The sequence below is a fragment of the Vicugna pacos genome, chromosome 19 (genome assembly GCF_048564905.1).
Source record: "Vicugna pacos chromosome 19, VicPac4, whole genome shotgun sequence".
NCBI lineage: Eukaryota > Metazoa > Chordata > Mammalia > Artiodactyla > Camelidae > Vicugna > Vicugna pacos.
In genome coordinates, this window is record NC_133005.1 from 2,039,519 (window position 1) to 2,049,274 (window position 9,756).

The following is a 9,756-nucleotide window of genomic DNA, read 5'->3' on the forward strand; positions in this document are numbered from 1 at the left end:
TGGCCAGCTCTTTGGCGTGAAGCTGGGTGAATTGCTTGCTAGAATGCAAGAATTTGGAGGTGGGGTGGTGCGCCCCGGTCTCCTGGGCTGGGGTGAGGGGAACGGGAAGCGAGCACACAGCCTTCGTTCGCCCGGGGGAGGGCGCATTGGTCCTCCCCTCGTAGAGAGCTGATTCCATCCCACCCTGGGGGCCGGAAGATCTCCCCGGAGGATGCTGGCGCATACTTGCCCGCTCAGGGGGAGCAGCTCAGAGACCCCGCAGACTCGGGGGGAGGGTGCCTGTCTCCTCTATCTCGCGGATTTCCGAAAATACCCGGGGCTCTGTAGCTCAGAGCCCCGCCGGTGTTCAGAGACGCCTGGGGATAGAATCGGCCCCCTTTGGAAACTCTCTCTCATTTTCTCTCGAGCTCCACCTTCATGGCCAGGGGCGGGGGAGAGGAGGTCGAGTGAAGGGAGCGGTCCCAGCTGACTTTCTCGCTCCTTCTAGCTGATGATCAGATTTAATTCAATATCTAACGCAAACATGATTATCCATGTAACCAAATCTACACGTCGACAGCACTGAGCGCAGCACGCGCAGGGCCGTGATCACACGCTGTTCCCGCATGGCGCGCCGGCCCCCAGATAACTGAGGGCACTGGACTCTTTCTAATTTCCCCCAGTGTCCTTTCCCACCACCTCCGGGTTCAACTGGGTTCATCCAGGTTTTCCTAAATGTGGAAAAGTCTACCTTTGCTCCCCACACTGGCTTGGGAACATTTGAGGTTTCATTTCTTGTTCTTCCTGAGGCCAGAGTTCTCCCCAAATCATTTGTCGTGCGATGGTCCAGCGTCCAACTTGCCCTGATACCAACCCCTCAACATTCCTCTCCTGACTTCCCTGTAACCCTGACCCGCCGGAGGGGAGGGGAGAGCCTCTTGGAGTAGGGTGGTCAGGACGCCTGAGGCACAGACCCAGGACTCGGTTGATTTGGGCTATTCCAGGACCCCAAACTTCTGGGGGCCAAAAATGATCACAAGAGCCCCCTAGGTCTCCGGAGAGGAAGAAGACAAAGTGGAAGGTCCAAGTTCTCGCGCAGGCTTTCACGTGTGCGCGCTGAGGGCGCATTTGGGGTTGGTGGCCAGGCTCGTGGGCCTGCAGCCAGGGTGTGCGCTCGCTCGTGCGGCCGGGAGGTGGGCCCGACGCCCGCCTCTCTCTGTCCTCGGGTCCCCATGGAGTCAATAAAAGCGCCCGCGAAGCCCTGTGTGGCCCTAACCCCAGCGCCCTGAGAGCGCACCCGGCGCGGGGTCCGCTTGGGCAGTCTATCTTCGCCCAATCTACAGCGGGCCGCACAAAACGGCACAATGGGAGAGCTGGGAGCCGAGGATGTTAGAGGCGTGCATATTAAAAAGGGCCAGAGAAAGGATCGCAGGGGACAGAGAGGGGAAGAGGGAGAAGGGGCCCGCCCTCCGCCCCCCTCCACCCCGCACCATTCAGCGCGCTTATCGCGGGCAGTGAATCCCGGAGTCAGGCAGAAGTCTCCTTGGGGTTTTGTTGGGCCTGTCACTGGGTCCCTTTGTCATCCGCGGACTCCATGCTGGATTCCATATGGCCAGCTGGGCCGAGGGAGCGCGAGGAGGGACCCGCACAAAACCCAAATTGTGTCCGGCTTTCAAACCCTGTATTGTTGTCTGTGAAAGGAAGACGCATTAAAAATTCGTGCTATATCTATCGGGGAGGAGGCTGGAGGAGGGGGAAACAGCCACCCCTGTCTTTGATGGCTTCAGAGGGCGCCTGCCCCGCCTAGGCCCCGTGACACTGAGAGCGGGGTCTCTCTCTCTGTGTCTCTGCTTCTGTCTCTTTACCAAATACCAGCTTGAGGCTCGGGCTTGGGTCTGCGAACCATTGGCGTTCAGGGCTGGGGCTCCTCGCAGGCACTTTGCGGGCACTTTGCGGGCTTCTGAGCGCACAGCCAGCCGCCAGCCTTCTCCTGTCTGGGGGAAGCCTGGAGTAGAAGCCATCAGACAGTGCCAGGCTCAGGAGGACCCCTGAGGGGCCCAGGGCCTGCGGGAAGCTGAGACGCCACAGGCTTCGCAGCCCCAGGGTAGATGAAAATCCGGGCCTCTGGTTCCCTCACCGGGCGCATCCGGACACGCTGGCGCGCGGAGCCACCCTTCCAAGAGCTGCAGGAAAGGCTCAGGAATGCCAAGGGGCCCTCAGTCCTGGGCCCGGCTAGATTTTGGCTGTGGCTGGTTCTGAGGCCGCTTTCACCCAGCCGGACCCCTCGGTCACGACCCCCCTGTCATTTTAATGATGTGCGAGATCCCACTGGCATCTCAGTGGGACGATGGGAAACCGGTTCAGAAACTTCTTTAACCATCCCACCCCCACCCCCACCCCATTCTGGAGGAGAGAAAGACCTTCTCTAGTTCTCAGTGTCTCCTGCATCGTTTTGCCGGCCAAACAGGGAGGCAGGGCAGAGCTTCCAAGGCATTTGCTAGGATTTGCCTCACCTAAGCAGTCTGAGTTAGCCGGGCAGTCAGAGATCGCTTAGGTCATGACCTCGTCCAAAAGCAGGCTCACAGACTCCCATAAGCAGCCCCCAAACAACAGCAACAACAAATGTATGTGCGGAACAGAGTTCGTGCTGAGGCTGAGTGCTGTAGAAATAAAAACAGACTTCACCGAGGGCTAAGCCGCTCAGCCCTTAATGAGCACACGGGGATGGAGGAAATTCCAGCTCCCCCACAATTTGGGTGCCTCCCTCCTTTCCCAGCACTGCCGTCGTGTTTCCTAGAATCAGAACTCAAGAAGAGTAGGCGCCCCTTCCCCCTGCCCCCACCCCAGCCAGGGAAGTAGCGTCTTTTCCTTACCTATTGACTGTTGGGCTTACTTGAGACCTGGTGTGGATTTCTCCAGCCTTTTCAAGAGCCTGGTCATTGAAAAGCTAATCCAATATTTACCGAGCATAAGGACAGTTCTCAGACGTATTTATTAAGGCCCAAGCCTAAGTGATTACTTGGACTGAAGACAAAGGCTGCTGGGGCGGGGGGGGGGTGCGTCCGGGCGCACCAGATCCAGCCCGGGTGAGGTCTCCCCGCTCAGAACTAGGAAACCAGGCGCGAACTTGTGAGACGCTGAGGTTCCCCTCCCGGGCTTAAGTGGCGTGTGGATTAGATACTGTGTTGGCCGGTTTTTCAGGAAATATGTACTTGTGGCTTCCTGAGCGGCCGGGCGCAATGACACTCTAAACTGTATCGATATATCATCTTTTATCCAGGATCTGCAAATAAACCCCTGATTCCCCGGCGCATTATAGCCGCCGCTATCTCTCCAAGGAAGCGATCTGAGTTTTATTGCTTTCACCAACGCCCCAATTTTCTCTCTCTCTCTCACAAACACACGCGCGCGCGCACACACACACACACTTTCCTCTCCCATCCTGTCTGGTTTTTAAGGACTTTTTTTTCCCTCCTGGTGCACCGTTATTAATAAAGAGGCGAATGGGCCTCGGCGCCGCCACCCGAGCAAGTCGGGAAATGCAGGCCCGCGGGCCGCCCGCCCGCGCAGGGAGCCCGCGTTGGGCAGATGCACCGCCCGGGGCTGGAGACACTGAGTGACCCGCGCGCCGCCGCCGCCGCCAGGAGGCGCCCCGGCCCCGCGCTCCAGCCTCGCGGCGGCCCGGGAGAACGCGAGCAGGCAGCCGTGCCCCCGAGGTCCCCGACCGCATCTCCACAGACGCGCAGCCCGGCCCGGTGAGGGGACCGCGGAGGAGTCGGCGGCTCGGAATCAGGATTAGAGCGTGCAAGTCAGACGGCGGCGGGCGCCACCGCTCCACCCTCGGCCGCCAGGCGCATGGGCGGCGTGGAGAGTGCGTTTGCGGACACACGTTTTCCTCGGTTGTAATTTTCCCCCCATCCTTCTTCCCCCAAGTACATGCCGCCTCCCGTCTCCGCCCCAACTTCCGTCACACTTGGGCACAAACAACAGCCAACTGCACCTGCGGTCCAGATGCGCGCTGGCCACTGGGAAGTCTCCACGACCCCAACCGGTCCCCACTTACGTACCGACCCCTGTGGGCAGTTCTGTGAGGGCAGGAGAGTGGGGATCTAGGTGGTTCGGGGAGTAGGAGAATGATGCTGAAGAAGGATTCTGGTTTTGGTTGGGGGCCGGAGGTGGGGTGTACTAGGAAGGAGAGACCCTCACCTCTTGCCCACCGTCGAGTCGGGGCTCCAGCTACTCCCTGCTGGTCCTCAGTCCCAGTCAGGTGCGGGTGAGGCGGACAGAGGAGCACCGAGCCCTCCGCCCCGCGCGCCTCTCCCGCGCTGCGGGCGAGCGGTGCATTGGCGCCATCGGGCCACCAGGGGGAAGCGCCGCGCCAACTCCGGGCTTTGGGGTCCGAGCGCGGGAGGCAGGAACGCCCCCCATCCCAGTTAAGAGCACCCTGTGCTGAGGCTTCGACGGTGACGCAGGTGGAGCCCAGAGTGGAAGGGACACTGGATTGTGGTTGCTTCCCACTGTACCCCCGCCTGACCTGGTGCCTTTCTGAGAGGCTGGGTCTGGAGCAGGCGACCAGGGACTGAAAGGGTTAAATTCTTCTAGGTCGGCCTGCCGAAAATAGGGCCCGCAGTTCCAGCTTGTTTCGCTGATTTTCCCGGGGATGCCCCCGGGTGAAACTGCCTCCCGTCGGAGGCATTCGTGGCTCCACACGTTGATCCGTTTACTTTCCAGAGGGCCGACGTCAGGTTAGAGAGGCGGCAGTGTCCAGGTTGTCCGCGGGGCGGCGCGATTGGATAAGAAAAGACTTCCGCGTCGGGGCCCGTCCTGAGTGACAGTCCTGGAGTGCAGCCCGGACGCCTGCAGGATTTGAGATGCCCTCTCCACGAGGTTTCCTTGTTGCACCGGGGCCGGCGAGTGTGTGTCCACCCACTTTGAAGGCAATACAGGTTGCTTAATCTTAATTCCAGAAAAATGAAAACTCTTTGACCTTGGCGCCTGGCTGGTGGTGGAAGAGGCTGAAGGCTCCCGACCCGCCCGAGTCTTCTTCCCTCACTTTCTCGGCCTCCCGGGTAACTGCCACCGCCAGAATCAAGGCAGAGAACGTTTCCATCGCCCCAAATGCTCCCTCCAGCCAGAATCTTCTTGTGCATCAACTGACAGACTTAGAATGAAAAAAGGCCCACCCTTTCCCTGGCTGCCTGATTCACCTGTGGTGTCTTGGCCTTTCTTCATAAAATAGTACAAAGACAGCCCCAGTTCTCTGCCCCCTGCCCCATACCTGAAGGCCATGACCCACCACCCCCGTTTACTGAGTGTCTGCTGTGGCCAGCACCCTCCAGGGGCTTTTCCTCCGTCATCTGACCATCACCCCATCCGTCCTCCTGCGGGTGAGGAAACTGAGTCTCAGAGAATTGAAGCACCTGTGTGTCTGAACAAGGCAGTGTTCTTGCAAAGACGAGGTCCAGAGAGTGGAGGAGGATTTCAGGGGCGTCCTGTCCTGTTTCAGGAGAGCAGGGCAGGGCTGGGGGCGCACAAAGCCCCCTTCTGTTCTGCAGGAGGCAGCTGGGTGGCGGGCTTCTCTGCAGAGCAGCATTCTGCCCGTCCCCTTTGCAGTGAGCACACAGGTCCCAGCCCGGCTGCTGGGTCGGGTCAGGGTGGTGCCAGCCCCGGGGCTCCTTGGGAGAAGCCCACACGCCAGCTCCCTCCACTGGGTACCGTGTGGCCATCCTGGGCCAGCAGGTGTTCCCCATAACTGAGGGGGACGGGGGCGTCCACCCGAGGGTACATCTGAATCTTCTCACCCCTGGGCCTTGGTTTTGGGGACACAACCAAACCCCCTCTCCCCTCCCCCCAGAATGATGAAGGGTACAAGAAAAATAGATTTTCTATTGTCCATTGATCTTTCAGTGGCTACTCATCTTTTACCCGATGTGGGGGAAACAAAATTAATTAACCTGCTCTGTTGGGTACGGCGTTGGTTCACTTACCCTGAGAGACTTATAGGAACTATTAAAACTTATGTGTTTGCTTCCAGACCTCTCTGTGTGTCTATAACTCTGTTGGGACAGCGTAAAGGAGTGGCCTCAGGATAGGCCAATGTCACGGGAGGCGGGGGTCAGGTGTGAGAGGTCAAGCCGAAGGGATCCGACGCCATGTCTAAGGCAGAGAGACACCTGATGGTCTGGCCATGAAGGCCTCTTTCAGAAATGGCCAGTCCTCCCCGGTTCACACAGCCAGCTCCCCCAAGCATGAGTCGACATGGCCTGTGGTCCTGCTGCTGTGGCTCTGGTGGAGGGGTGAGCCGGCGGCCTGCAGCCCAGGGTCCCGGGCCCTCCCTGTGCCCACACGTGCAGGTGCCTGTCGGGAGGAGGAGGAGGTGCCAGGGCCCGGCCACCGGTGCTGGAAGATAACGGCTTCCCACCAGTTTCGGGTGGAGGCTGATGGAGAAAGAGTGGAGAAGCAGGGACACGTGAGCCCCGCCATCTCCAGGATCCCCACGTCCCCTGCCCTCCGTGGTGGTCTGCTCATTGGCACATCCCAGCTGGCTTCTTTTCCTTCCGTCCCACATGCCCACTTCCTGGGGGTCCTTCCAGGGACCCTCTCCTTATCAACATCTTACACGTGTCTCAGGGTCTGCCCCTGGGGGAGCCCAAACTGAGATCTCACACTGTTCATCCTGGGCCAACCTCGCAGAGGTCACCCATGACCTAATGGCCCATCCCAGTAGCCTCTTCCCCACTGTGTTCCTTGGGAATGTACAGAGTTTGGGGTGGCAGGGGAACAGTGGGCCAGGCTGTGTAACAAAGGACACGGAGACTTACCAGCAGCCGCCCTGTCACGCTGGCTCCTCCGGGCCCAGCCGACCCAGAACGATGGCCCTCGTACCCCCATCCCGTACTCAAGGCCAGTGTCTTGGTCTTTTCCCATCAGAAAGGAGCTCCCAGCTTCTCTGAGCCCAGCTCACATCCCTCCCTCCGAAGAGGGGGAATCTGATTGTGCCAGGGAGGCCCCGCGCCATGTGCAGTGTCCCCGCGGGTCCAGTTCCGGGTCCAAAACACCAAATGGGCAGCTGGCATCCAGCATATGTGGTGACTCTGTGGCTGGGCGCACAGGACACAGAGTGTGCCACCCACGTGCAGAAAAGCCACTCTCACTCCTCAGAAGAGTCGGTGGAGATGCCGTGTTATGGACTGAACGGAGTCCCCCGGGTCCAGATGTTGCAGTCCCACCCCCAGGGCTGTAGCAGCGACTGTTTGGAGACAGGGTCCTTAAAGAGGTACTGTTTACAATGAGAGCATCAGGGTGGGCCCTAAGTCAATATGAGCACTGTCCTTAGAAGAACTTAGGGCACAGACCACAAGAGGACACTGGGAAAGGTGGCCGTCTGCAAGCCCCGGGCAGAGGTCTCAGAAGAAACCAGCCCTGCTGACACCTGATCTCAAACCTTTAGCCTCCAGAGCTGTTTAAGCACCACCCCCCGCCCCATTGGTGGTCCTCTGTCACGGGAGGCCAGGCGGTGACACGCGGAGACTCAGAGCCTCACAGCCCGACCCTGAACTCCACCCTGCCCCCTCAGACTGCCGTCTCCCCGGCCCGCTCTTCGAGGCTGAAGCTGCCGTTCCCTGAGGTTCTAGCTGACGGGACCCTGCTCTGTCTCCCCAAGCAGTCAGGGACGCTGTGTTCCTCTAGGCCTCCGGGAGGACCCAGGGCTGGCAGGCCTGTGGCCCCTCGGGCCACTCAGTGACTCGCAGCCACACTGCCCAGAGGCCACCTCACTCCAGAGTGTCCTGTGGACCCAACATCAGTTTCCACGGGAGCGCGTGGAAGGGCCGCTTCCAGCCAGAGCTGCGGTGGAGCGTTAATCAGGCGGAGGGACAGGGCTGTGAGAGGGGACGGAGAAGCCCCAAGTGAGGGGACCGCTCTCCTTGGATGCGCTCCTGTTTGTGGGCCAGATGCAGGAGTCCAGGGCCCACCACTCCCCACTCCCACCCCCGCGGAGCTAGAAGGGTTGGGCGCGGGGACAAGCCCCGTGTCTGCGTGGCCCCTGGGCGGATTTCTTATGTGGACACTGCATTAATCCTCATCTCCCCAGGCTCAGAATAGAGGTACCCGTTGAGGACAAATGAATCCCCAGGGATCTGGGTGGAAGGCAGATTCCGACTCCCCCAGCCCGATGTGCGCGCTTCTAACCTGCGCGCTGAAGCTGCTGCCGCGGCCGTGCAGAACCTCCCTGGGGCGGCGAGGCTGAGCCGGCAGCTCCAGACGTTCCCATTACGTTATCAGGACGGCGCCTGCCCAGACACAAGGACAGGGAAACTCAAAATGGTCTTTGAATCATTTGAGAAATAATCAAACCATTGAGTAAAAAGTAACCCCAAACAAATGTTGTTTGTTAACGTGGAAGACATTTTAGCATTATTTTGTAGCAATTCAGTCCTGAGTTCTCCAAACGAGGAAGCTGAGGCCCCCAAGAAGGAAGGAATCTGTCCGATCACAGAGACAGGTGGCCGTGCCCACGCACCCCCTACAACGATCCCTCAGTGAGAGGGACACACAGCACTGGGGGTGCTCATCCACACCCCAAAACCGAGACCGGTGGCTGTGATACTTGGTACAGAGCACTTGCTGTGAGAAGCAGCCGGTGCCAGAAATAGGGAGACGGACTGTGTCCACGTGCAACCTCAGGCAAGTTACACACTGTCTCTGAGCCCGTCTCCACCCAGTTACAAAGAAATTTCAGGGTGTCACAAGGAGGCAGTGAATGTGTCATCTGAAGCTGGTGGAGCTGAACGCCCAGTGGGGACCCACTGCACACACCTGTCTTGGCAAAGGACTTCGTGAGGTGCAGGAGGCGGGGATCAAACACGCAGCGAATGAGTCAGGACGGAGGAGTTTGGGCAGAAAAGGGGGGAGCTGGAGGGAGATGCCCAGGCCAGGCTCTGGAGGGAGGGGTGAGCCGATGAGATCTCAGGCCCATGCTCCAGGGGCTGCAATCTGCCGGGAGGGAAATGTCCCACGTCAGTGCTGGCCAGTGTGGTGGCCGCCAGCCACCGTGCCTGCAGGCACTGGAAATGCAGCTAGTGTGTGTGCAGAGCAGATTTTTAAATTCTAAGTTTTATTAATTTCAATTTTAATTGAAAAACATGCGGATGTGGCCAGTGGCCCCTGCTCTGGACAGGGACGGCCTAGACCACCCCCAATGCTTGTTTGGAACTCTTCTCCCTCCCGATCAAGTGCTCGTGAACATCCTTGCCGCTGGCCGCCACGCGCCGCTCTTCAGCTGCCCTTGTGAAACCTCCCGCCCACTCTGAGGTGAACAGCCCCGGTGGCAAGGGTTGGGAAGAGGCGGCAGTGGCAGTGTATGTTTATTCTTCACACGCGTTCTTTCTGCCCTCAGTTACAAAAAAACTAGTCTTTTTTGGTTATGCTTTGTGTCTTTAATACTAGGAGCCTTGGTTGATTAGCTAGGAGGGGGTGCGGGAGGGCTCGGTGTGCTGATCACTCCTTGGCTGGAGGGAGGAATGGGGCCCCGCCCACAGGTCCCTAACCTCACGGGTACCAAAGACTCCCAGACAGGCTGAGAACCTGGGGACCCCTTCTCAGAAGAATGAACTTAGGTTGTAAAGGAAATGAGACTGAACTAGAACCCTGCCCCTTGGAGACGAGAAAGTGCAGGCTAAGAGGCTTCATTTCAGCAGAGGGACCGAGTCCCTTGGCTTAGCTGCTGTCCCCTCTCCTGCCAGTCGCCCCCTCCCCACTCAGGGGAACTGGGACGAG